This window comes from Pseudorca crassidens, chromosome 8, assembly GCF_039906515.1.
Source record: "Pseudorca crassidens isolate mPseCra1 chromosome 8, mPseCra1.hap1, whole genome shotgun sequence".
NCBI classification, from domain to species: Eukaryota; Metazoa; Chordata; class Mammalia; order Artiodactyla; family Delphinidae; genus Pseudorca; species Pseudorca crassidens.
In genome coordinates, this window is record NC_090303.1 from 23,804,882 (window position 1) to 23,831,759 (window position 26,878).

General features: G+C 35.7%; 1 protein-coding gene and 1 pseudogene across 8 annotated transcripts in view; both read right to left on the reverse strand.

Moving 5' to 3' along the window:
• Positions 1 to 26,878, reverse strand: part of MAGI2 (membrane associated guanylate kinase, WW and PDZ domain containing 2) — a 1,357,470-nt gene that overhangs the window by 1,239,007 nt on the left and 91,585 nt on the right. The gene's annotated exons all lie outside the window — the stretch shown is intronic.
• Positions 1,362 to 2,590, reverse strand: LOC137228559 (dihydrofolate reductase pseudogene; annotated as a pseudogene).

The following is a 26,878-nucleotide window of genomic DNA, read 5'->3' on the forward strand; positions in this document are numbered from 1 at the left end:
GAACATTTATTAAACATTTTGAGTATTATAAACAATTTGCTTCTTTTACTTAGTAATTTTTGGCATTTTTCTGTCAGTACTTCATTCTTTCTAACTGCTGCAGATGTTACATTTTATAGACATATTGGTTAGTTATTTCTTATTAATCAACATTTGGGCTGTTTTCAAGTTTGAAAAAAAAAAAGTTGCAACAAATACTCTTGGGTCCATTTCTTTGCTCAGGATTAATTTCTAGAAGTGGAAGTTCTGGGTCCAAACCCAGAATATTTTGAATTTTAATTGATACTGCTAACTTACACTCTCAAAAGTTGTACCAATTTATAAGGCAGAAAATGCTATTTTTTTGGGGGGGGATACTTAATCTAAATCTTTGCTAACGTTATGGGTAAAATGTTTTAATTTTCATTTTTTAATTTTGTGAAGTTTAGTTTCTAACTTACTAATTTTGGTTTCTAGCATATTCATTCTCAATTTATTACCTCTTTGAATTTTTAATTTTAGCCATCATGCTTGATATTAGATTATTCTTTTTTGTAAAGAGCAGCCAATTCTTTTTTTGTCATTGTAACATCCCATGGGATCTCACTGAAGATCAGAAACAAAGTTTTTTAAGGTCTCAGACCACCTCCTTTAACCACCGAAAAGGTAGTCTCATACCTGCCTCTTTACTATCCCTGTGGAATATCCTGGAGTTTTCAACTTATTCACTCCCAGTCTAAGTGAACAAAATTTTTTCCAGAAGTGTGATATAAGGTAATTCACAGTCCCTCTTTTGATCTAACTTTAATAACTGAATGCTAGCTCTTCTGTTTATAATCCATTTCTGACCTGTGGATCCAACTGCCTAGCTCCTAGCTAGCTCTACAGGCTTTGGTTTCAACTCATGCTACCAGGGGACTTTCCTACTTTGGGCTGTCTTGGTAGATATTCTATCCTAGGCAGGTGCTGGTAAACTATTCTTGACCCTTGATGGGCATTCAGGCAGTTACAGCAAGAAATGCTTCACAAATGGTATCTGACACAGTCTAGTTAAGATTGATGCGGAATAAGAGTACTTTGTTTAGAAATAATTATACACAGATCTAAAGTCAACAAAAGTCTCTACAAGAAAAAATAGGTAATTTTGGGCTTCCCTGGTGGCGCAGTGGTTGAGAGTCCGCCTGCCGATGCAGGGGACACGGGTTCGTGCCCCGGTCCGAGAGGATCCCACATGCCGCGGAGCGGCTGGGCCGTGAGCCATGGCCGCTGAGCCTGCGCGTCCGGAGCCTGTGCTCCGCAGTGGGAGAGGCCACAAGAGTGGGGGGCCCGTGTACCACACACACACACAAAAAAAACAAAATAGGTAATTTTTTTGGGGGGGGAGAAGGAGGCTTGAAATAGATCAGAAAACGTTTTCACATTAATTGTTCTTTTCATATACTTCAAATTTGTGCTTAATGCCTTTCTCCTCCTGGACATCAGAAGGAACCCCTGGATATTCTGGGAGGAATTTAAATTCTTCCAAATCAATTTCTGGAAAAATTGTGTCACCTTCAAATTCCTGCATGATCCTTGTCACAAATAGACTAAGATGGCCTGGCTTGCTCCTGGCTTCCTTGTAAACAGAACTGCCTCCCACTATCCAAACCATGTCCACTTTATTTGTTAATTCTGGTTGCTCGGTGAGTTTTAAGGCATCATCCAGACTTTTGGCAAGAAAATGCACTCCCTGTGGAGGTTCCTTGAGTTCTCTACTGAGAACTATATTAATTCTGTTCTTTAAAGGTCGATTCTTCTCTGGAAAGGAGAACCAGGTCTTCCTACCCATAATCACCAAATTCTGTTTACCTTCTACTGAAGAGGTTGTGGTCATTCTTTGGAAATACCTGTATTCATTCCTGAGCGGGGGCCAGGGCAGGTCCCCATTCTTGCCGATGCCCATGTTCTGGGACACAGCGATGATGCTGTTTAGCGAACGAACCATGACAGCGGCAGAAAACACTTCCGAGCTAGCACATCACACCGACACGGGGATTACCTGCCAGCTTGGTGCGAAATTTTTTTTCCCTAGTAATATTTGTGTACCAATCGTCTGCCAGTTCCTTTTTTATTATTTAGCTATTGAAAGGATTAAATTTTCCTAGACAATTAGGCTTTGTGTGCCTAATTTCCTATTAAATGTGTGTATGATGGGGGGAGGTAGAGATGTGTTTGTGTGTGTGTGTGTGTGTAAATGTCCAGAACTGCTTTCCAGGCATTACAACTCAGTATCTTTATTCATTTACCTTAAATTCTGATCCAAGCCTGAATTCCTGGGATGGCCATTTACCTAAGGTATTTTCTACATTAAGGGAGCTCTTGCATGGCGTCATCCTTGGGAAATCAAAACCTACTGAACCAGTATTAACTCAAACCTATTATAAATACTATTTACCAGACATATCCAGTGAACTTGACAATTTGCCTGCATCTGACAACACAGGACTCTAGTGGAAAGATCCTTAAGTCTAGGGTTACATGAAGGTAAATTTGGGTACACAGCACTTACATTGTAAGCCAAGCAATGCCAAGAAATGCCTAAAATAATATAGAGCAAGAGACGAGACATTAATAAATGTCAGTTTCCTTCATTCTGTATATTGACATTGGTAGAAATAATGAAACATGAATGTTAAAAAAAAAAAAAAAGCCTGTAACTTTTAGGCAAGATGTGAGATCTCTTGAACTGAGTATTTGTTGGACAAGATAATGGAAGAATACAAGTGAAGAAGTATTTAATTCCTACATTGGCCTTCAGAAGCTGGTGTAAGCAGCCCATCATCGACAAAAAGAAAAGGAGGTGAGCATATTCCTGTTTATGGAAATACCCCTACCTTCGAAAGGCGATGAGTCATTAAAATCATCACTCCTGGCTAAGGATACTGTGGTGGCCAGAAGAGGCTAGTTCATGAGGACCAGGATGGGGAACTCCCTTATATGATGGTACGATTAAACCTGGACTGGTTAAGGCCCAAAACTGAATTTCTAGCGGGTTATAGTTCTAATGGATTACACTGTTCAGTTGAATTTTCAACAGCTAGAACTGATACGAACTTCCAAGGGCTGCCTTAACTTCTTCCCCAATATACAGGCAAGGTGCTGGGAACCCTGAATTATCTTGCTGCAGAAGAGAGAACTCGATAACTTCTTACATCCAAACACTTGCTATCCTGGTGCTGGGGACCATAGTTCTGCTCCTCAGGTCCAGCCCCTCTTGCTTCTATTACCTAATTAGTGAAGCCACCCTTTCTGGACATGTCCTCTGCCTTTCTGATACATTCCTACTGAAATAGAGACTGATTCCCAGTGGGAACTCCACACAGAGGGCACACCTAACTAAGAGGTTCTTCCCTCTCCTAATCTCACATGGCTTACTCATCTCATAATGACACATTTAAGGAAGTTGCAAGGCAATCTGATTGATACATTAATGAGCCAGAAATTTTAATTCTTCCAACTTCAAAAGTTACATCAGCAGAAAGCAAAGGTCCTGGGCCTTGTTTTCTGTTCTATGCAAGAAAACCCCTCCTGTGTTAAGATGCAGTATTATGCTCTCAGCACTGCTAGAGCCTCCATAAAAGAAATGCCCATTGAAACAAAATTGTAGATAAAGACGTGATTTATTCTGTGCCCTAATATCCCTTATAAAAGAAAATAGATTTTCTCTCTCAGTCAATACAAGGACAGTTTTCTTCCATAGATTTACCTACGTGCTTTTTTTCTATCACACATTTAAAAGGATAGAGCCCAAGATAGTTCTTTTTGGTCTAAGTTTCCAGGGAATCTAGAGTCATATTCAGTGCTCATCTACTTGTGGTAATTAAGTCAACTCAGGTACCAAGTATCACGTACTGTTTTGCTAATCTTGGGTTTCTTGTTTGTTTTACTTTCCCTTCAATTTCAAAACACTAGTCTCTTTACTAAGGATCATGAAGAAACACTTTGAATATTATGATATGATAGGACACTAACAAATCTATTGTTGTACTCCACAGACACTTTTAGTTCTGGCATCTTGCTTCTAAGAACCCTTAAGGAGGGAGGAGGCATTTTTACTTTCTTATTCTTGATTTTTGCCAGCCTGATATTCCATCTCTAAAAAATAGCACTGGCCTTCAAACTGCCTAATTATTCTTCTTTTTAATTGTGAAGTTAATGTGTACTGTTAAAATCTGATTAAAGTGAAAAAGTCCAATTACCCTCATTTCCCCGACCCTGCTCTCTGTGGCTAATGACTGTTAGTAATTCCTTATATATCATCACAGAAATTACCTCCAAATTGCCTTTTAATTGTTTTTTATTTTCAATAGGTCCCTTCAAGACTATTTTCAATATAGCCAGAATTATAAAATCAAACAAATAATTGAGGATCACTAAACTGTCAGTCAGCATTGACAGAAAAAAAGAACTAAATCAGCAATACAAGGCTCATCAATCTATCAATCTATGTATCTGTATAAAAGCTTCCAGTGTCCGATTAGCTTTACATAGAGATTTCAATTTGAATGATATAATGTATAAACTATTAATTTATAGAATTTTAGATCTGACAGTAACTTTAGAACTAAATTGGCATTATTTCCTTGTTTTATAGATAAGGTAACTAAAGCTATGAGGACTAAATGAACTAGTTCAACAGGATGGACCCAAACCCCTTGACTCCCAACTCTACATGAGACAATGTGGAACTCTGTGAACTAGGATTTTTGCAACTAACTGTAGGTGCACAACAAATCAAGGGAAACAATAAAACAGCCACTGTGTACTTCACTGGTAAGAAAATGCACAATAAATCAGTCCTAACTGTGGCAATAATGTTTGACAACCTATATTACTCTATGAATAACAAAATAGAATATAGTTGCTCCCAAGATGTTTACAAGCCAGGCGGGGAGGTAAGACATATAAGACATAAATATGTAAAGGAAAAAAAACAATACAAACAAAAATTAGTTCAAAATGACTCACAGATCATGCGTGCTACAGGAATGAGAGGCAGACACCTCATGTGCATAGTGACTGTGTCGTGAAGGATGTGCAACTTCAGCCAGGCTTACAGGATGAGTGAAAGAAAGAGGTTTCAAAAATAGTCATAATAAACAAAGGTGCAGAAATTTAAAAATGTTTTGGTTTGCTCGGAAAATGATGAGAAGTTGAGTTTGGCTGGAATACTGGATTTGTACGTGTGAAAACTGAGAGGAGTAAGATGACAGGTATGCTTTGGTGGGTGGAAGACTCTAAAGGGAATATTTGAGAGCTTGGACTTTACTATGCAGTTAGCAGGGAGCCACCAAAATTTATTGAGGAGAGGGTAATATAAAAGTGATATTTTTTCCCAGGTGACTCAGGGAAAGAGCATGCTAGAGAACTGAGGCTGAGGTAAGGGTTGATGTTAGGGCAGCCAGCGAGGAGATGATTCCCAATGGGAGACCTTGGGTACATACAGAAAACATCCCTCTTCTGATAAAAGTTGCCTCTGAATCTTTAATTTCTCTGTTTCACTATATGAGATAGAACATCTCAAATGAGTAGATGATCTACAGGAGGACTCTCAACAATGTCCACATCCATTTTTTACTTACATATTGTTATGGACTGAATTATGTTACAAGGTGAATCCACATGTAGAAGTCTTAAATTCCAGTACCTCAGAAAGTGATCTTATTTGGAAATAGGGTAATTACACATGTAATTAGTTAAGATTAGGTTATACTGAGTAGGGTGTGCCCTAATCCAATATGACTGGTATCCTTATTAAAAGAGGAAACGTAGACACCAATGACACATACACAGGGAAAATGCCATGTGAAGATGAAGACAGAAATCAAGGTGATGCTACTATAAGCTAATAATGCCAAAGATTGCCATCAAATCATCAGAAGGTAGATAAGAGGCATGGTGGAGATTCTCACTCACAGCCCTCAGAAGGAACCAACTCTACCAACACGTTGATCTTAGACTTTCAGCCTCTAGAACTGTGAGACAATAAATTTATGTTGTTCTTAAACCACTAAGCTTGTGGTACTTTGTTACAGCAGTCCTAGAAAATTCATACATGTATCCACATTAGAAGAAAAGAGTCCAGATCTTGGAGCCTGGATTCTGATATTCTCTTGAGACATAAAAAAATGCTACTGGGGCTTCCCTGGTGGCGCAGTGGTTGAGAGTCCGCCTGCCGATGCAGGGGACGTGGGTTCGTGCCCCGGTCCGGGAGGATCCCACATGCCGCGGAGCGGCTGGGCCTGTGGGCCATGGCCGCTGAGCCTGCGCGTCCGGAGCCTGTGCTCCGCAACGGGAGAGGCCACAACAGTGAGAGGCCTGCGTACCGATAAAAAAAAAAAAAAAAAATGCTACTGGGCTTCCCTGGTGGCGCAGTGGTTGAGAGTCTGCCAGCTGATGCAGGGGACACAGCTTCGTGCCCCAGTCTGGGAAGATCCCACATGCCACGGAGAGGCTGGGCCCGTGAGCCATGGCCGCTGAGCCTGCGCGTCCGGAGCCTGTGTTCCCCCACGGGAGAGGCCATAGCAGTGAGAGGCGCGCGTACCGCAAAAAAAAAAAAAATGCTACTAACTGAATTTGCTAAGTTTAAGAATTGATAAATTTCCATAATGCTTCATTCCTGGCTGTATTCTAAAAAACCTAAGAATTGTGAAAAAGAAGGAGTCTTCTTTAAAAATAAACCTTTGAGGTTCAATCACTACTTGGTTCTAAAGATTTCACATGCCAGTAACAGCTTTTTTATATGCGGTCATAATGAGCATCTTAAATATGCCCGAGTTCAAGATTTTCATTCAATTTGGATCAGTTACTTCTCAGCCAAGGAGATTATTCTTACCCATTACTTCCAAGGTTGCATAGGAAATTGCCAAACGTGAAGAGGTGTTGAAAAATATAAGAATATTACTAAATAACTTGGCAATGATTTTCATTATTAGAGTGCTCCTGGTAAACCATTTCTACATTTTTCTCTTTTTAAAATTATTCTTACATTTAATTAGTCAAATTCAAAGGAAGAATACACAATTCCTCAGTTGGACGAGATGAACAAAAGAGTCCATCCTCCCGGAGAGAACAGTAATACTAACCACTGTGATTTTTCTGAAGGTGCCATTCTGTCCTAATTAGCAAGTAAGAACCATCATTTTATTTTCATTTCCTATGGTCTTTCCCACAAAGCACTTCCTACTTATATTTCTATTCTCATTAGGAAATCACTAATTAACACAAGTAGTTTTACTTCTCCTCAATTATCCTTGCAAATACCCATAATTTCTTATGAACATTTCACCTCTCAGAAAAATCAGTGTACTTTTGAGGTTTCATTTTCAGAGTATACAATCTGAGGTTCATTTTGAGAGTATACAATTTCAGATGATAACACTTTACCACGAGTTCTTTTTTTTCCCCTTCTCTATTAAGACCTGTGGTGAGAGAAATCTTCCTAAGCAGTTCTTTGATTCTGCTTTCCCCTGCTCAGTACTGCCTGCCCTATACAGCATCAACCCTTTTCTAGGTACTCAAGGCCCTCTGCAATCCTCTAAGCAAAATCTATGCTTCTAGTTTTCTATTCAACTTATGGTTTGCTAAGCACTATACACTCCTGGGCTTTTGCTCCTCCCCTAGTTTACTACTGTTGGAGTACTTCCCATTCCTAAGGCCAAGCCCATGTCAAACCTTTCCTCATACCCTACCTGGTCTCCCTAAGCAGACATGATCTCTCCTTCTGCTTTTGTAGAGCTATTGGTTCACACAAATACACACTGGCTTGAGAATACTGGGTGTGAGTGAGTTTTCCAACACTTCCTTGAGGGCAAGGGATATTTCCTATATAGTTATTTCTCACTGTATCCACAACTATGAAAGTAACACAAATACACTGTTATAAAAGATCTTATGTGAGCCTAGAGACTAGAACTCTTTAATTTTCTGAGTCATTGGTTCTCAGATTCCCTGTAAGTAGTCTCATTTCGTTATCTGTGGCCATGATCCCATCAACTCCTGACCCCAATAATCTTCATTTTTCCTATGTTAAGTTGAAAGCTTCTTATTCTTTATTATTTTCTTTTAGCCCTAACGTAGCTTAAATGTTTTATTTTACAAAGAATCTGTTCCATAAATATATGCTCTTTGACATAATGAATAAGTGAGTGTCCTTCTATCATATAAACATCTTATAGAAAAAAAAAAGCACACTAAAACAAACAAAACTTCATCTGACCTTGCTGTCAAATCTACTATCGTATTTAATTATTTATAATTTATCAAATTATTTGATATGTAATAAGCACTAAAATTTTTCATTTCCCCCTACACAATCCTGCCTGAATTACCCTAGCCTCGACCCCTCTTTTTCCATAACCCAGTGACTCTTTCCATGTTATCTTTGTTCTTCACTTCTGCTACACTGGGGATCATCCTCATCCCTCACCTTAAGGACTTTGTCTCCACAGCTTAATTGACACTGAGTAATTAAATTCTCCTCTTAGCTTTTCAACAAGGCCTACACAGCACATGGATTATCTCATCCCTCAGAGCTCTGGTCTTCCTTTCTGGTCTCTTTTACTTTATATCTCTTCCTTGAACCCCATTCCTGCATTTCCAACTGACCGAACTTCCCTTGAAAGACCTGACTTTCCCATTAATTTTAACACAGCTAATACTGAAAGGATTCCTGAGACTTACACCCTATTTATCCCTTCAGTAGACTTCAACTGAAAAGTCTGAGAAACATGAAAAATAAAATCATGGATAAAATATGAGTACAGTTTTTATTTGGGAATATTTCATGTATATCTTTGTATGTGTGGACATATACTTAGTGCCATATTATTTAGGAGTTTCAATACCAATCAGCATCACTATATACATCATTTCCTGATGACAATAAATTAGCCTTAGATTATCAGGGAAAATTTGAACTGTAAAATCTGATTTAAAAGTGTGCTAGTTGGCACAGTCTTTTACTCTACTATAAAAATGTAAGGCCAAGAATATTAAGATGGTATACTTGATAAAAAATAAATAGGCAAATGAAATACAATCTTAGTAATGATATAAATGAGCATTTTCACAATTTGTGAACATCGCCTAATTAACACATTACTTGCATTTTCTGGAAATGTTTTATTTGTTTGCCCCAAAGCAAAATGATATCATTTAAGTAATCCTGTACAAGCTCTGTTTGAATGTATTACAGCTCTTGTAGTTTAATTATACAAATAAAAGAATACAATGGCTTTTGAAGTGAAAATTAACTATACTTCTGATACCATTTAATGTAATTAGAGTATGGTAATAAGGGGAGACCATTTAATTAGTACGTATGCTCTGACATTGCCTCAACTCTTGTATTTACTAGCCGAACTGTTTGATGCTATTAGATAACTTCAGGTTGTATTTATAACTACGCAACATGCTAGACCAAAAAATACAACTAGTCTTTCTAATGTCCTTGATGGTCAAAGCTATGTCTTACACATTTTAGTATCTCCAGCAACTAGCATATTGCCTTAGATACAATAGTAAGTGCTCAGTAATTTGTGTGCTGAATATTAATTTGAAAGGAAGTCCAGAAACTATTTTCGTTTAAGTTTATACAAAGCAAAAAGATCAGTTTTCTGATTTTTTTTCTCCCATCAGAAAAAAATAACTTTTCAGAGAAAGTGTAGCATTCATCATTTATAGCCACTTTTGATTTTTTATATTTATGTAGTTCATTACTTTTTTCCAGAAGAAGGAAAATATTTCTAATCCATTGCAAAAACAGTTTTATCACTTTTGAAACTTTAACAACATAAAACATATGTGCATTAATCTTTGTGCTCTTTTCTCTTTTAGACAAAATGTGCAATGCAGAGGAAGTCAACCAATTTAAGTCAACATGAGAGAGTAACGGCTCTGCTCCACTTCATTAATTTTGATAAATATTCAAGAAGTCTTAAATTCTTTAGCTTAAAAAAAAGACAACTCTCACATTTAAGTAAAATAATTGTTACCATTACTTTTCATTCACCATTCCCATGTAATATTTTATTTGTACATAAAACATGCTATCCTTAAATTTTATGAACTTATAAAATGTAGCAGTATATTAATAATTTGTTGATCCATTCCATTTATCGATATTCATAAAAATTTATGAATATGCTTTAGAGTCAATAATACTGAGTTTTTAATCCCAACTGTATTGTTTAACTGCTCTGTGACGTTGGACTAGGTACTTACACTCAGAGTCTGCTTTCTCATCTGTGAAATGAGACTACTCACCTACCTCACAGGTCTGTTGTTTAAGGGTTAAGACGAAAGATGCATAGTCTAGCACAGCTCCTGGCACACAACAGGCATTCAATCAATTTTGTTTCCTTCTCTCATGTTTAGGCTATAGAAACTGATGCTACGATCTAGAATTTGAAATTAAGACTGTATAATAGGCATTTTGAGGATTCACACTCCTAGTAGCTCAAATGAAACAAAACCAGTGCATAAATATGGGAAGCCATATAATGAAATTAAAAAGAGAAAAACCGTCACATTTTTCTAGGGTGTACACAATGCTCCTGAGACTTAAAGGCTGGAGATCCTGGGAATGTGTTCAGCTCAATCTTTACATTCATGCCAGAGACATGCAAACAGTCAAGATTATCTAGTAATGATGGAACAGGTTGTTAGATTCTCAGGTTTTTGTCCTCAACCTCATACACTCTGCCTCCTACGTAAATCCTTAAACAAGAATAGAATTTATTTAGTTTTCAGATATATTTTGTAACAACATAATTTAAATATATTTATCAAGAACAAAATAACTGAGAGAAAATGATAATTAGGACCTTGCCCAATTTTCTTATTATTCAAATTAATCTCCAAAATCAGTTCCTCTCCCACCTTACAGTTTCGTTATAATTAAGAATGTAAAAAAAAACTTAGAGAAAGAACTCTTGGCATACATCTTCCTTTGAATTTTTGAGTGACAAAGGCTTAAATATTTAAGAGGATGAGCTGAATGAAAAATAAATTGACAGTAGGATTAGTTTTGAGGAAGATTCAAGGACATGGATTAAATGGAGTCATTTTTCCTATTAAATTTTGAATTCAGATAAGAACCACTTCCCTTTTCTTCCTATTGAGTTCTAAATATTTTGGTCTGTTACTGAGAAATTACTATTAAATATTTCTGTGTTTAAAAGTGTGGCTCAGAAAGATTCCTTGGAAAAAAGGAAAACCCTTTGCTTAGTTGATTGTACAAGGCAAGTGAACCAAGTTTAAACAGCTTTTTAAAAAAGTATTAGAATATTATCATGTAATTAACTGATTTTATTTCATGAAACACAGCTTTACTAGGTCACTTTTATTATGGAATATTCCCACATGCCTAAAGACTAACATAGATTTGAAAATAAAACAGTGGGTTTGATTCCAAAACTAAAAACTATTGTATAAAACAAATAAATAATATACTCTAACATAAAAAAAGTAAACTAGATTGTTAGAATGTACAGTTGATGGTAAAGAATTATCTGTCATTTTATATATCTGACATTTTAAGATATCACAGAATTAAGGGATTCAGATGAAATTAAAGGAACCAGGATTTACAGTGAATCAAAATATTGTAGGTGGCTCTGGTTTCCCTTTTTAGACAACTGATAAAATTTTCTTAAAGTTAAACTTCTCTCTTTACAAATTTTAATTACTTACAATTAGGTATAACAGAAGTCATCACAGAATCATACCAAAATAGTGATGTCAAATTCACCATTTACTAGCCTGTAGGAGTTTCTCAATGAAAAGAATGCTTGGAAGGAAAACTGAATAATTTACTATTTACCCATGCCTGAGAAAAATTATAAAGGAAACAGGCTATTTTAAGCATAATTCCATAACTACTACAGATGAATTATTATCATATGTCAGATGCATCACTTTAGGTTGAAATAGATTTTTTTAATTAAAATGATTAAAACATCAAATTAAGCTCTAGTATTGTGAAAATGTGCAAAATTGTTACAATTCGTGGATATTTCCAAACTTTTAAAGCATTTCAATGTGAAAGATGGACACTTTCTAAGGAACACAGATCAGTCTGTACTGCGCAGAATTCACAAAAGCCAAAGCACTTACAGATTGACACGTACCTTAAGTATTTCCTCCTGTGGTTTCAATATTTTAAAGTGCCAGGCATTGTGGTGAGTGATTAAAAATGTCAACTATTTCACTGTTCTCAATGATTCAAAGTTGTATGGTCACAGGGCATATAGGAGTAGATTAAATTTATTAATCTATTTATTCAAATCAAAAATCACAGTAATTAGCTATGTTTTGGTTTTTTTCTTTGAAGTGTAGTCCTCCCTTTCAGGAATGCTGACTACTTTTTTTGCAGCACTAGAGGCTATAAGATAAAGCTATATATAAATTAAAGGTGGAAAGAACATACCTATTGCGAGAAAGTAAGTGAAGCATCACTATCTTTTAAATGAACAACACATTTAGCAACTCTTCATGCCTATAGGACTGCCAAAAATAAATCTCTGAATATTTATAAACTCTTCACAAAGCTCAGAACATCAGTTATGCAAAGTTAGACATGGATGACTTGAAGCGTACACAAACAGCTTTGCCTCATTTGGGGAAATCTTAACTGAGTGGTAATTTTGGAAATGGTGGTCAGTCAAGCAGAAATCACTTTGAAACATTCTATTGGTGGACTCCTAAACACAGCCTTGTAAATCCCTGGGTTCCTTGACCCTGCTGCAGATTGGTCACAGACTGGTAGGAAGCCCTCTTAGAGGTCATCTAGCTCAGGCTTCCAGCCAATTCAGAAACATCTTTAACAAGGAGATGCTCAGACCATGCTTAGCATCTCTGGGAGGTATGAGGGGGATACGAGGAGCTTACAATCTGGCTGCCCAAACCCTGCTCATCTTGGGAGCCCTGTTCCCATAGGGCTATTACTGGAGGACTAAACTGCACCACAACAGGTATGGTAGAATTTAAAGAAACATTATTCACAAAGGAGGTACAGCAACCATTAGCTTCGGATCTAAGAGAATCTTATCCCAGCAGATGAGGCTGAGAATACAATAACAATGCTCAGATTCAAGGAACATTCAACTTAGAAAATCCAGTTTATAATGTATAAGCTCTACCAAGAGTGACTCATAGTAGCTGAGTTTTAGAATACTGAACAAGTTCTAGAATTGGGAGCAGGGTCTTGCAAATTGTATAAGGAAGCAATTTTGTTAAGCCCTTCCAGGGCCAGGATTAGTACTTAGTATGCTGAGAGCACTTTTACATACATTAACTTATTTCATCCTCTCATCCACCCTATGAGGTAGGTTCTATTAATACCTCCATTTTAAAGTTGAGGAAATGGATACTCAGAGACTCAAAGTATGTTGCAAGAGAAAGGAACTACAAAAATAACAGGAGAGGAAATGTAAAGAAAATTAAAGAAAAATCACTAAAGTGTGAGAACTTTTCTGTTGATCTCTGTGGCCTTTTAGCCACCAGTTTTATGGTTTTCTTAAATTTCTAGTAGTGTTTGAGGTATACATTCTAAATTGTATCTACATTTAAGAAACAAGCTTATTGCCACTGGAAAGAACACACTTAGAAACCCTAATTAAAACAATGGACAGACATTATTGCTTTCGTCAAATTTGAGTCAGTGGCTTAATCAAAAGGCAATCCAGACAGTTGTGGCTTTCACACAATGTGTTTGCCACTTCCATGACTTTTTATTTTTCCCAAATCAAATATATATATACATATATGTGTATATATATATTGTTTTAAATGAAACAACCATTGTGTTTATCAAAAATGTGGTTATTAATCTCCTATTGTTTCATGAATTAATTGGTTATACTGACAAAAAACAACTGTCAGATACATAAACTTTTTTTATTAATTAATTAATTAATTTGGTTATGCTGGGTCTTAGGTGCAGGTGGCGGGCTCCTTAGTTGTGGCTCATCAGCTCCTTAGTTGTGCCATGTGAACTCTTACTTGAGGCATGCATGTGGGATCTAGTTTCCGACCAGGGATCGAACCTGGGCCCCCTGCATTGGGAGCGTGGAGTCTTACCACAGTGCCACCAGAGAAGTCCCTACATAAGCATTTTAAGACATGGTATCAATGGGGTTAAACTTCGTATTTTGAAAGATACTAAATTAACATATTTGAGAGATTAACATTTTCTGACTCGTAAACAATATGCTGAGTCTTTACAAATATGATCATGCATATCAATATATGTCCTTTGAAAAATTAAATTGTTTGTAGAAGGTGACATTGCAGAGGATATCCTAGGAAATTAACAGAAATGAAAAAGCCTACATATATATTTACAGTGTACATCTTCTGAAAGGATGTAATTTTGTGTTGTCTGTTATACTTAGACAATGGTATTCATAGGAGTTGTATAATAATAATATGTAGAATGGGTTATTTGGGAATGCTTTTAATTCAGGAACAGAAATACATAGAGTATCTAGGAATTTAAAATGTTACATGCATTATGGAGTCAGTTAGAACTTAAAACAATCATTAGATTCAGATGATTTTCTGTTGATTTTTCATCCCAGAATTGCTAATGAATAACCTGCTGTGTTACAAATCTTTCAGCCCCACAATAATCTACATCAGCAATTACAACTAATAAGAAGAGTGGAAGAGCATCTATCTTTAGTAAGTCATTACCAATACAGGGTTTACTCTGTACAACTTAAACATTGAGGAAGAAAAACAAGAAAGTATTTTGAAATGAAAAGCAAACAAAACACCCAAATCATTTCTTATTCACAGCATCAATTAATTTTAAGGAAAGGCAATTTGATCTAAGTTGCCTAAGTTGAAACTTCTCAACTTCCAAAACCTCTACAATGTATTCATCCTTAAAAAAAAGAAAAGCAACCACTATTTAAAATTAAGTGATACTAGCTTAATGACTTTCTGAAGTATAGAAAAACCTGACTAAAACACTGGCATTGACAGAAAAAAAAAAAGATAAACAGTCAGAGAAGACCTTTATTTCTACAATGAAAGAAACAGACAATATGCCACTGTGTTTTAAGAAAACTATGTTATAACCCATAGCATGACTCACATGGACTATACACAGCACATCCCTGTGGATTTTGCCATGGGGTCTTACTCTATTAAAGAGATTACTCTTTAAATCAATGAGTAATACTCGTTCCCTAGGTCCAAAATTAAGCAAAGGAGAGTCTAACAAATTCCAATTTTGCCTGTCAGCCAAAACAGAAATTCTCACGTTAAATGTGCAATTCTGTCTATAACCCTCAAGTTTAAATCTAGCGATGATTACAATGGGTATCCGAAATAATGCCCGAGGTCATTTCACTTATTTTGTAGATTCTTTCAGTATTGGAAAACTGACAGGCTTCTATAACTAGTCAAACAGTACAGAAGAGCCAGAAGCTGTGATTTCTTCAGACTATAAAGAATAACCGAAAGGACTCGAAAGTCAAAGCACAACTAAAGACAGAATCAGAGCACCAACACTGTATCTCATCAGGCTTGTTGACAGTGCATCCTAGGAGACATGACTTTATCTTCAAAGTGACACGATGCACATTTTGCTCACTGAACCAGGCATCTTATGCAGGACACACAGCAGAGTTAGCTTCCAGCTCAGAAATAGCATTTAAATCCTGGATGCGATTATGCTGACCCTCAAAAAGTTGTTTGCCTATTAAGAAAACTATTTATTTTATCAGAAAATAAAAATAAGCAAATAAAAATAAGTGCCATCAATTTAATGTTCTCTCCTAAGACTGCCCTGCGTTATTGTTAAATTTAGATTTGAAAAATAAACTCAAGCAAGCACTCAGCTTTTTAGTTAATTGTTAGCAAAGTTAAATACATAAACTAAGAGAAATTGGAAAGAACCTATGGAATTCTTTGTCATGTGCTTCTGTCTCTGTTCAAAATGGGCATATATCATCTATTTTCACCCAAAACAATCTTTAGGAAATGCGATCCCATCACTTCCCACATGCATAAAATGAGACCTAAATACATATCCCCACCATTGCATTTACTAGCTTAGAAATATTGGATAGGCTATCTACCTCTCTGAATACTTTTAAGCTGTAAAAATAAATATATTGACACCTTCCTTGTTTTTCACATATTTTTATATGACTACATCTGATTATGTGTTGGAAAATACTTACAAATCATAAAAATTATGCAAGTAGAGTTACTAAGCTAGATCTCTTATTTAAATACTTATCTATTTCAAATTGAGTCTATTCTATGTTGTTCAAGATCTTGATACGATGATGATAGGTCAGCTTTGAAAATATGTTGTGTTTAAAATTAATGGATGCCTATTTTTTAAAAAAGGCATTCTTAATCTGAGCCAGTGGGACCCCACATGAAAAAACTTTGTTTACAAAAACATCTTTCTGCTATTGCTATTTTGACTTTTTCTTCATCTCTTTCCACCTAAAACTCCCCCGCCCCCCCCCCCCACACACACACACATACACACACATAGAAGTGTGGAAAACCAAGCACACTGTGTATTTGATTAAACAAGGAATTATCTAATGTTTATTAATTAGGGATATTCAATACATGAAGACGTCTGTAGTAAAAGCTTACAAAGTATTGAATCAAAGTCTTACTAGAAACAAACAGACAGAAGAGGAAAAAGGAACCCAGTTACAGTAAGTGACATGGTCTAGGAAACATCTTTGTCCCAGGTAGCCTGAGGATCTCCTCACTACCCAAGAGATATCAGGGAAATGGGGGAGGCTCTGGTAAGGGGATACCACCACATATTCCCTTCCACTGAGAGATACCTGGAGGTCCAACCTGGGGAAACCCCTTTTACTTCCTCAGGCAGCAGTGGCATGAAACAGTGAGAACTCCAATGGCACAAGACAAACCGAGCAGATGATAGCAACACTGTAAAGACTCTGAAAAACTGCCATTGGAACTGCAGTGGACAAAAGTAGGTCACAACACACGTGCAAGACCTAAAAAGGGTAACTTCCAGCTAAAATGAAAGACTGAAAGAAGAGCCAGAGATTACTAACATAATACACAAAGTGTCCAGGATACAACTGGAAATCATTCTCATAACAAGAGCCAAGAAAATCATAACTTGAATGAGAAACAGTAATCAACTGATGTCAACATTGAGATGAATCAGTTGTTCAAATTATCTGATGAGAATTTTAAAGCAGAGTCATAAAAATGCTTACAGAATCAATTACAAATTCTCTTGATATAAATGAAAATATCAGCAACAAGTTATGCAAAAGAATCAAATAGAAAGTATAGAACTTAAAACACAATAACAGAGATAAAAATCTCCCTGGATGGGCTCAATAGTAAAGTGGCAATAAGTGAGGATAGAATTAAGGAACTTGAGGACAGAAAAATAGAATTTATCCAACTTGAACAACAGAGGGAAAATAAACTGAGGGGAGGGAGAAAAAAAGAACAGAGCCTTAGGGACTGTGGGACAAAAACAAAAGATCCAACATTTATATCATCAGAGCCCCAGAAAGCGAAGAGGATAGTGAGACTGAATAATATTTAAAGAAATAATGGCTGAAAATTCTCCAAATTTCATGAAAGACAAAACCTACAAAACAACAACAAAACAAAACAAAACCTCAAAAATAACACATTACTTACAGGGGAGTTCCAGTTCAAACACTAGTGGATTTCTCATTTGAAACCACAGAGTAATAAAGGAGGTAACACAATATTTTTCAATTGCTAAAAGAAAAAACTACCAGCCAGAAATTTTATAACGATAAAGCTACCTTTCAGGAAAGAAGAGGAATTGAGAACATTCTCAGATGATAGAAAACTACAAGAAGTTATTACTAGCTGACTTACTCTTAAAGGTTGGCTAAAGAAGGTTCCTCAAAAAGAACATTACCGAATGCTGATAAAAGAAAACAAATAAAGAGAGACACACTCTATTTGTAAAATGGAAGACAGCATAGTAAAACATTCCTATCAAAAGCCAAGCAAGGTTTTTGTAGATACAGACAAGCTCATTCTAAAAATTATATGAAAAGGAACATGCCCTGGAATATAGCTAAATCAATCTTGACAAAAAATAAAGGAAAATGAATCGGTTTACTCAATATTAAAGCTGTCTATAAAGCTACAGTAATCAAGACAGTGTGATATTGGTGAAGGGATAGATAAACAGGTCAATGGACCAGGATAGAGGACCTAGAAATAGACCCGAATATAAATATGCTCAACTGATTATTTATACTGGTGCAAAAGTAAATCAATGAAGAAAGAATAACCTTTAACAAATGGTGTCTATGCAACTGAACAATCTTAGGCAAAGGAAAAAAATCTTGATGCAAATTTCATACAAACATTAACTCAGAATGGATCATGAGTGAAAATATAAAATAACCAAAAAAACTTACTACAGTGAGTTATCACACCTTTAGAATGGTTATTATAAAAAAGAAAAGAGATATGGTGAGGATATGGAAAAAAAGGAACTCTTGTGAACTTTTGGTGGAATGCAAATTGGTGCAGCCACTGTGGAAGTTCCTCAGAAAATTAAAAATAGTACTGCCTTATGATCCAGTAAACCCATTTCTGGGTGTATATCCAAAGAAAAGAAATCACTATGTTGAAGAGATATCTGCACCCCCATGTTCACTGGGGTATTTTTTACAATAGCCAAGACATGGAAACAACCTATAGGTCCGTTGAGTGATGAATAAAGACACACACACACACACACACACACACACACACACACATATACACAGAGGAATATTATTCAGCCATAAAGAGGAAATCCTGCCATTTGTGACAACATGGATGAAATTTGAGGGCACTATGCTAAATGAAATGAAATAAGACAAAGGAAGACAAATACTGTACGATCTCTCTTACATGTGGAATCTAAAAAAAAAAAACAACTGAACTCATAGAGATAGATTGGTCATTGCCAGGGGTGGGTGAATGGGGAAAATGGGTGAAGGTGGTCACAGGGTAGAAGTTATAAGATGCTACAGTTGTAAGATGAATAAGTTCTGAGTATCTAATATACATCATGGTGACTATAGTTAACAATACTGTACTGTATAGTTGAAAGTTGATAAGAGAATAAATCTTAAAAGTTCTACACACACACACACACACACACACACACACAAGATAAGCATGTGAGATGATGCATATGTTAACTTTTAGTGGTAATCTTTTTTCTATATATATATATATATATATATATATATATATGCATCTCAAATCATCACATGATACACCTTAACTTTACACAATGTTACATGTCAATTATATTTCAATAAGTTTGGGAAAAGAACTTTTAGGAAAAATAAGAGAAAATCTTTAGGCACAGAGTTCTTAAACAAATGCATAAGCCATAAAAGGAAAAATTTATAAATTAGATCTCATCAAAATTTAAAAAAAAAAACTTTTGCTCTGTGAAAGTCTATGTGAAGAGGGTGAAAATTCAAGCTAGAGACTTGGAGAAAATATTTGCAATCCACATACATAACAAAGGACAAGTATTTAGAACATGTAAAAAACTCTCAAAACTCAACAGGGAAAAAACAATCTACTTAGAAAATAAGCAAAAGACATGAACATCCACTTCAACAAAAAGGATATACAGATGGCAAAAAAGCGCATAAAAAGATGTTCAACATCACTATCAGGGTTATGCACTATACACCTATCAACTAAAATTTAAAATGGTGACAACACTAAATGGTGGAAAGGATGTGCAGAAACTAGATCAACTACACATTGCTGAAGAAATGTAAAATGCTACAGCCGTTTAGAAAATAGTTTGGCAATTTCTTATAAAACTAAACCCGAATAATCACATAACTCAGAACTTGCACTTTTGAGCATTTATTCCAGGGGAATAATAATTTATGTTCACACAAAAACCTACAAATGAATACTCATAGCAGTTATATTTATAATAGCCCAAACCTGGAATCATCACAGATGACCCTCAACAGGTGAATGGTAAACAAACTGGTGTGTGTGTGTGTGTGTGCGTGCGTGTGCGCGTGTGTGTGTGTGTATATATATGTGTATATGTATATACATATATGTATATATGTGTATATATATACACACACACGCGCACACGCACGCACACACACACACACACACACAGTGGTGTACTACTGAGCAATAAAAAATAACAAAATACTAATACCAGCAATGACTTGGATGAATTGTCAGGGAATTATGCTGAGTAAAAACAAGTCAATCCCATGGGTTTCCCTGGTGGCGCAGTGGTTGAGAGTCTGCTTGCCGATGCAGGGGACACGGGTTCGTGCCCCGGTCCGGGAAGATCCCACATGCCGCAGAGCGGCTAGGCCCGTAAGCCATGGCCGCTGAGCCTGCGCGTCCGGAGCCTGTGCTCCGCAACGGGAGAGGCCACAACAGTGAGAGGCCCACGTACCGCAAAAACAAAAAAAAAAAAACAAAAAAAGTCAATCCCAAAATGTTACACACTGTATGATTCCATTTACATAACATCTTTGAAAGGACGATGGATTAGCAGTTGAATTGCCAGGGCTCCGAAACAGGGTGGGGAGAGGTGACTTGGTCCTAACAGCAATAGGAGAGATCGTTGTGGTTCAGTATCTTGACTGTGGTGGATATAACAACCTAATTAGGTGATAAAATTGCACACAACTTAAGACACAAAATCACACACAAAAGAATCCAAGTAAAACTGGAAAAATGTAAATAATATTGGTGGATCGTATGAATGTCAATATCTGGTTCAGATAGTATACTATAGTTTTTCAAAATGTTATTATTGAAGGAAACTGGGTGAAGTGAACAAGGAATCTTTGTATTATTTCTTACACCACCATATGAATCTGTATCTCAAAAATTTCAATTAATTAAAAATTCCTACTACATTCCAGATTCACTGTTACTAAGTTTTCCTTTTCTGTCATATACCTATTAAAATAGAATTTCTTCATAAGATACATTGTGATGTTAAGCAAGCACACACAACCCAATAATTTATGCCTGGTATGTAACAAGGATTTCTTTCATATACAAACTTATCTTTACTAAAGATGGAAGTCCACAAAACTGCATTTTTAAATGTTTCCTGTCAACTTACAGAAATGATTTTCCAAACATACTCAGATTTAACCTGAATATTCAAAGAATTCTCCCATTTTAGGCAAAGAAGAACTTGACTTTAAACACAGCCTGCTAGGAAGGCTGAGAGTCTCAAAAATTAAAATTAACTGATCCTGGTAATTCAAGAAAACTACAGACCAAATTCCTCCTTCTTCTACTTATCCACCCCTTGCAAGAATTCAAAGATTAGAAATTAAAAGAACAGCGCTGCTGCTAATATCCAGAAATGACCATGAGTATGTGACAATTTATGAATTAAACTCATGGGCAATATGATATTTAACTATTTGATATTGGTCAATTCTGAGAAGACTCTACGGCTGGTGTAGAATTAATCAGTGGGAAGTCTTACTCAAGGAGAGAATCTTAATGCACCATTGATGTTAATTTTTTATTTTATTACCTTTTAATAGTAAGATAATTCTAAAGAAAATTGAGTTCTTTGGGGGATGGAAGGAACAGAGATGACCAGGCAGTGTAGTAGAAAGTTAAAAACACCGAAGGTTTTTGGCACCAGAAAGACCAATACTGTGTGTGCTGCGTGAATCACTGCAGACCCTATAATGACTTCTGCTGACGAGGAAGGCTTCTGCCTGACAAGATGGAGTTGAGGAATCCTGGTATGGGAAATATTCCCTAATGTAAGAAACTAGGCAGAGCTAAGGAATACAATACCAAAATAGGCCCTAGAAAAGCACAGAACCAGATGAGAAGTACAAGATTTCATAAGCAGCCAAAGGAAGTACTGATTGCTTTGCTTATCTTTACTTAAGGGCACAGGAGTAGTATCTTTGCCTGCAGAATTTTCCACCGTTTGGAGTTCTTCCTGACTTTTCCAGATGTTTTTTGCAAGAAGAGAAGCATGTCCATGGAAATATTTATATAAGGACTCACACTACTGGCATTCCTATAGTTGCATTTCTTTACATTGTTATTGCTGTTCTCTTTCTCATTCTTCACTCTTTTAGCTTTTGTTTCATTAAGGGAATATTCTGGTTCTTTTTTTAAAAATTGAAATATAGTCTACATACAATAGTATATTAGTTTCAGGTGTACTGGGAATATTCCAGTTCTTAACATAAAGTTATCTCAGCCTTGCATGAGAATTTTTTATTGCTGTGATATATGCTAGTTTTTAATCAGTAACTGAATTTTTCTTCTATATGATTTAGTTACTAATTGAATTTACCTACCATCATTTATACATTTAGATTTTCTGCTCTTATATGGCCTTTCTCCAAGTTAATGAATCTTTATAATTGCTGAGTGTTTTTGAAGGAAAAAAAACCTTTTATATTTTAACCCTATTATTTACATCTTACTTTCATTGTTATATTGCCTAATTCAATCATTAATGTTGCATCATCCTAATTTTCATATTTTTTTTTTTTACTTTATTGGTTCTCTATTTTTATTTCTTTTATTTTGGATATTACCTGCTTTATCACTGATTTTTTAAATCTTTAATGTTTTTATCTTCAGGTATATTTTATTCTTTTTCTTTTGTGTTTCTTCTATTTTACTCACATTTTAATCTTCTACCATCCTTTTCTTATTTTAATGACTACTTTCTCTTCTCTGGTTTTTACTTCACATTTTAATTTAACATTTCCCTGTTGGTCATTTCTCCAGGGAAAAGTTCACCCATGACCAGCTCTACTACTCTTCTTTCATAGCTGCTTCTGTGACCACCAGCTCCCTTAATGGGTTTCTTGGAACAACCCTACCCAGGAAGGATTCAGATGATACAGATTTTCAGTATAGCCTTGGTTCCCTGCAGATGGATCATGTCCTTTACCATATATGTGGTTAAGGGCTATTTTTTTTAGGAAAAAAACAGTCGTTGAATTCATTTATTTCAAGTGATGGGGGAGAAGAAATAATTCCAGTTATGCTTGGTTTAAAAAGTGCTACTTGGGTTTCCCTGGTGGCGCAGTGGTTGAGAGTCCGCCTGCCGATGCAGAGGACATGGGTTCGTGCCCTGGTCCGGGAAGATCCCACATACCGCGGAGTGGCTGGGCCCGTGAGCCATGGCCGCTGAGGCTGCGCGTCCGGAGCCTGTGCTCCGCAACGGGAGAGACCACGACAGTGAGAGGCCCACGTACTGCAAAAAAAAAAAAAAAAAAAAAAAAAAAGGGCTACTTGACTTTTTAAATGCCTAAATAAAATCCATTAGTCACCTAAGCTACAAAGTGCAAGGTGCTACCCCACTATCACCATCTCTGTGACCATTTTGGGCATTTATCTCTGAAGGTTAAATATTTTAAAGATCATTCTTGACCAAAATATAAGAGAAAAGCATTCATATGTGAACTGAATAACTCTAAAAACAGTAAATTTTAAGTAACTTACACACAAAAAGTAAATTAGAAAACATTTAGCCAGGAATAATTCTGATTCTCTTTTAAGGAGAAACGGATTATTTCTAAGCATTTGTACTGTAAAATATAGAACCTACACTTCAGAAGTGGAGTTTTATAGGCAGGCTTTATATAAATTCCTCAAACTCAGAAAATAACTTCTTGTGAAGTCCCAGTGGGTAAAAATACGAGCATTCCTTCTCAAAGCGTTTGACAGTTCTGCACATGGACCTAATCCATTTTTCTTTACTCCATTTCCACAGATTGTTCTGCCAGCAGAACTTTCTAATTTTTTTTTTTTTAACAGCATCACCTCTGATGAAACAGTTCAGCTTATTCTGACTTCCCTAACCATGGAACATACATGATACACTCAACAGAAATACAAAGGCTTTTTCCATTTTTCCTCATCTACACATTTTCTGTTCAGTCAGGAACTCTGGTTGATGCTGGTATAAAAACCTGTTATAGCAAATGTAGAATGGCCTCCATGATGCTACCAGGATATGGACAGCAGCAGGCATTGAAACTTGTATGTATTATATCCTGATCCCAGAGTTATTTTCCTAGGCTTATACAGCTCCCAGCACGATTTAAAATTGGAAATCTATGAGGTATGATAAAAGATGAGACAAGTTTTTTGTTTAGTTGTTGCATGTGGAATAAGTAATACATATGCACACATGCACACACATATGTGTGTTTAAGATGCTTACAAAATTCAGATGAGAATCAAAGTATCACCTACTACTCGAAATTGATAGTTGATCATGTTTGTTTTGTCTTACACGAGAAAATATCATAGATATATTTAAGGTTTTCCTTCATCCCTAGCCCCATTCCCCTCTCCTATTCCAAGAGTAAATTTAATATAGCCTGTCAAACGGTATTTTTACATTTCTTTATATTCATATATTATGTCTATTTCTCTGCAGATACATTCTCTTTAAAAGGTGCATATTAATATATTTCATTCTTTTTAGTGGTAATCATAATATGATATGTAATCATGATATTATATGTATTTCTGTTTAGGAACAGATGTGGTAGCTGAACAATTTGCACCTACTTCTAAGTTAGATATTTTGTGTCTTTTATTTTTTATTTTTTGACAAGAATCCCTAAACATTTTATTGTACATATCTACAAATAGAGATTGGACAATACATTCACATTACAAACAGTTGTTGCTTTTTTTTTACCACTAGAGTTTGCTCACATGTTCATGCCCTTATTTGTGTAAGCAGTGGAGACTTTACCATATTGATAATCTAATTACATTTTTACTAAGGATCAATGAAACACCTATACATTCTCTGTGTCAACTAATGGGAATTGGAAAACCTAACATGCTGCTTTGGAAAGCATTTGAATTATTTTATTAAAATTTACACTTATTAAAAAGGATGTATGTTTTGAATCATTATACTTATACCAATAAAGATTATAGTGTTTCAATCATTATAAAGTGGAAAATGATCAATTAACACTTAAAACAAAAATCTTTTTGGCAGGACTGGGAACAATGGCCACATCCCATGATTCAGAAATAATTAACTTGCTCATTTTGGTGAGTTGCATTAGTTCCCTTTAATGTACAGTCATCATAGAAAAGATCGAGTATAGAAATCTGGCTCTGCTTTGCTTGAGCATTAAGAGTATTACCCTGATCCCCACACTATTGCCTCAAATTAGAAGGCATAATATATCAGCAGAAAAGTCCATAACAGATAGAAATACATCCCTTCTTCTCCTTCAAACTTTACTATCTTTCACTTCCAAAGAGGGATTACAGATAAAGACCAAAATCAAAACTAAATTATTAAACTGTATCATGGCCAATTTTTCTCACTTTTGAAGCAACTTTTTTGGGGATTCCATCATTTCCAGTAAGTGTAGATATATCTAGCCTAATGAATAAGTATTGGAGTGAGAAATCAAAAAAATAAGAAATATCATGCTCTTATCAATTATCCATTAATGTCTATGGATATTCCAATTTTTCCACGAAGTCTTCTCTGGTCAATCTAGACAGAGTAATCATTTTTTTTTCTAAAACCCCACAGCATTGTGTCTACTCTTCTATCATTTTCTCTGTAGTATTTTAGTTATTAATGTCCATGACCAGTCTCTAAAATAAAATTATAAACAAGAGTGTCTTAACATCTTGGAATCTTCACTGAATAGAAAAGTACATGAAAGTATTATCCTACGAGGTAGCTGCTATTATTATGCCATTTTATAGATAAAACACTGAGGTCTAACTTTAGGGTCAGAACCTACATTGTCTGATTCCACTACCATGTACTTAACATATATATAGTGCTTGGTGTAATTGTGACAGGTTAGCAAACCAGTGTACAAGAGCAGCTGGGGCCAGGGTCCAAAGCCCTGTCCAAAATGGTGCTTGTTAATATTTTCACTTCACAGAAGTATCATTTTATACGAAAGGCTATGATACTGAGAATTCAAGGAATGAAACTAAGCCAGGAGCTAACTGATGAACCAGGTACCTAACTTAGAGGAGTTTAGCAGGAAGTAATGTAAAGAATGACAAAGCTTGGTATTGGGATGACAGAAAGACATTACAAATTGATCCACTGGAGGGTTCTAAATGATAATTATTGAATATGTAGTAGGATAGACTAGACTTAAAATAGAATAGACTTAGAGCATAAGATTTAGAAAGTAAGCTCCAAAACAGTGATTTTTATTTATTATATTCACTACTACACCTCAACAGCTAGAACACTAACTTTGTATGTAGAAGGCACCAAACAAATAGTTATTGAATCATTGAATGAATGGGTATGAAGGTTTCTTTGAATGTATCAGGAAATACATTATACACCCAATTTTCAGTAGCTCCCTGCTCCCTCACCAGCTTCTCTCTCCTCAGGGATTCTTCATTTTACTACTCTGGGCAGTCCCTTCCTTTCACTTTCACCACAACTAAATATAGGCTCCTGTCAGTCTCTAAAGTTTCTAAACACATTAAAAGTCATTCTATATCAAATTCAGGAAACACCCTGCTTTGGGAAAGTTGAGAAATGCTTCAAAAATCAAATGTCTGATGAGAGAGTCAGCAGAGATTAAAGAGCTTATATTTATAGTTGTTACTGCAAGTGAATGATGACAAATACTTCATTTGAGGTTAAATTATTTTTATCCAAAGAAAGGAGTAAGTTGGCTAACTGCTAAATTAGCAACTAAAATATTATCATTTGGTAATGTTTTTGATCATATCTATCAATAGATACATATATACATACCACATACATGTGTGTATATATATATAAATAATATGCATATATATACATATACCATATATA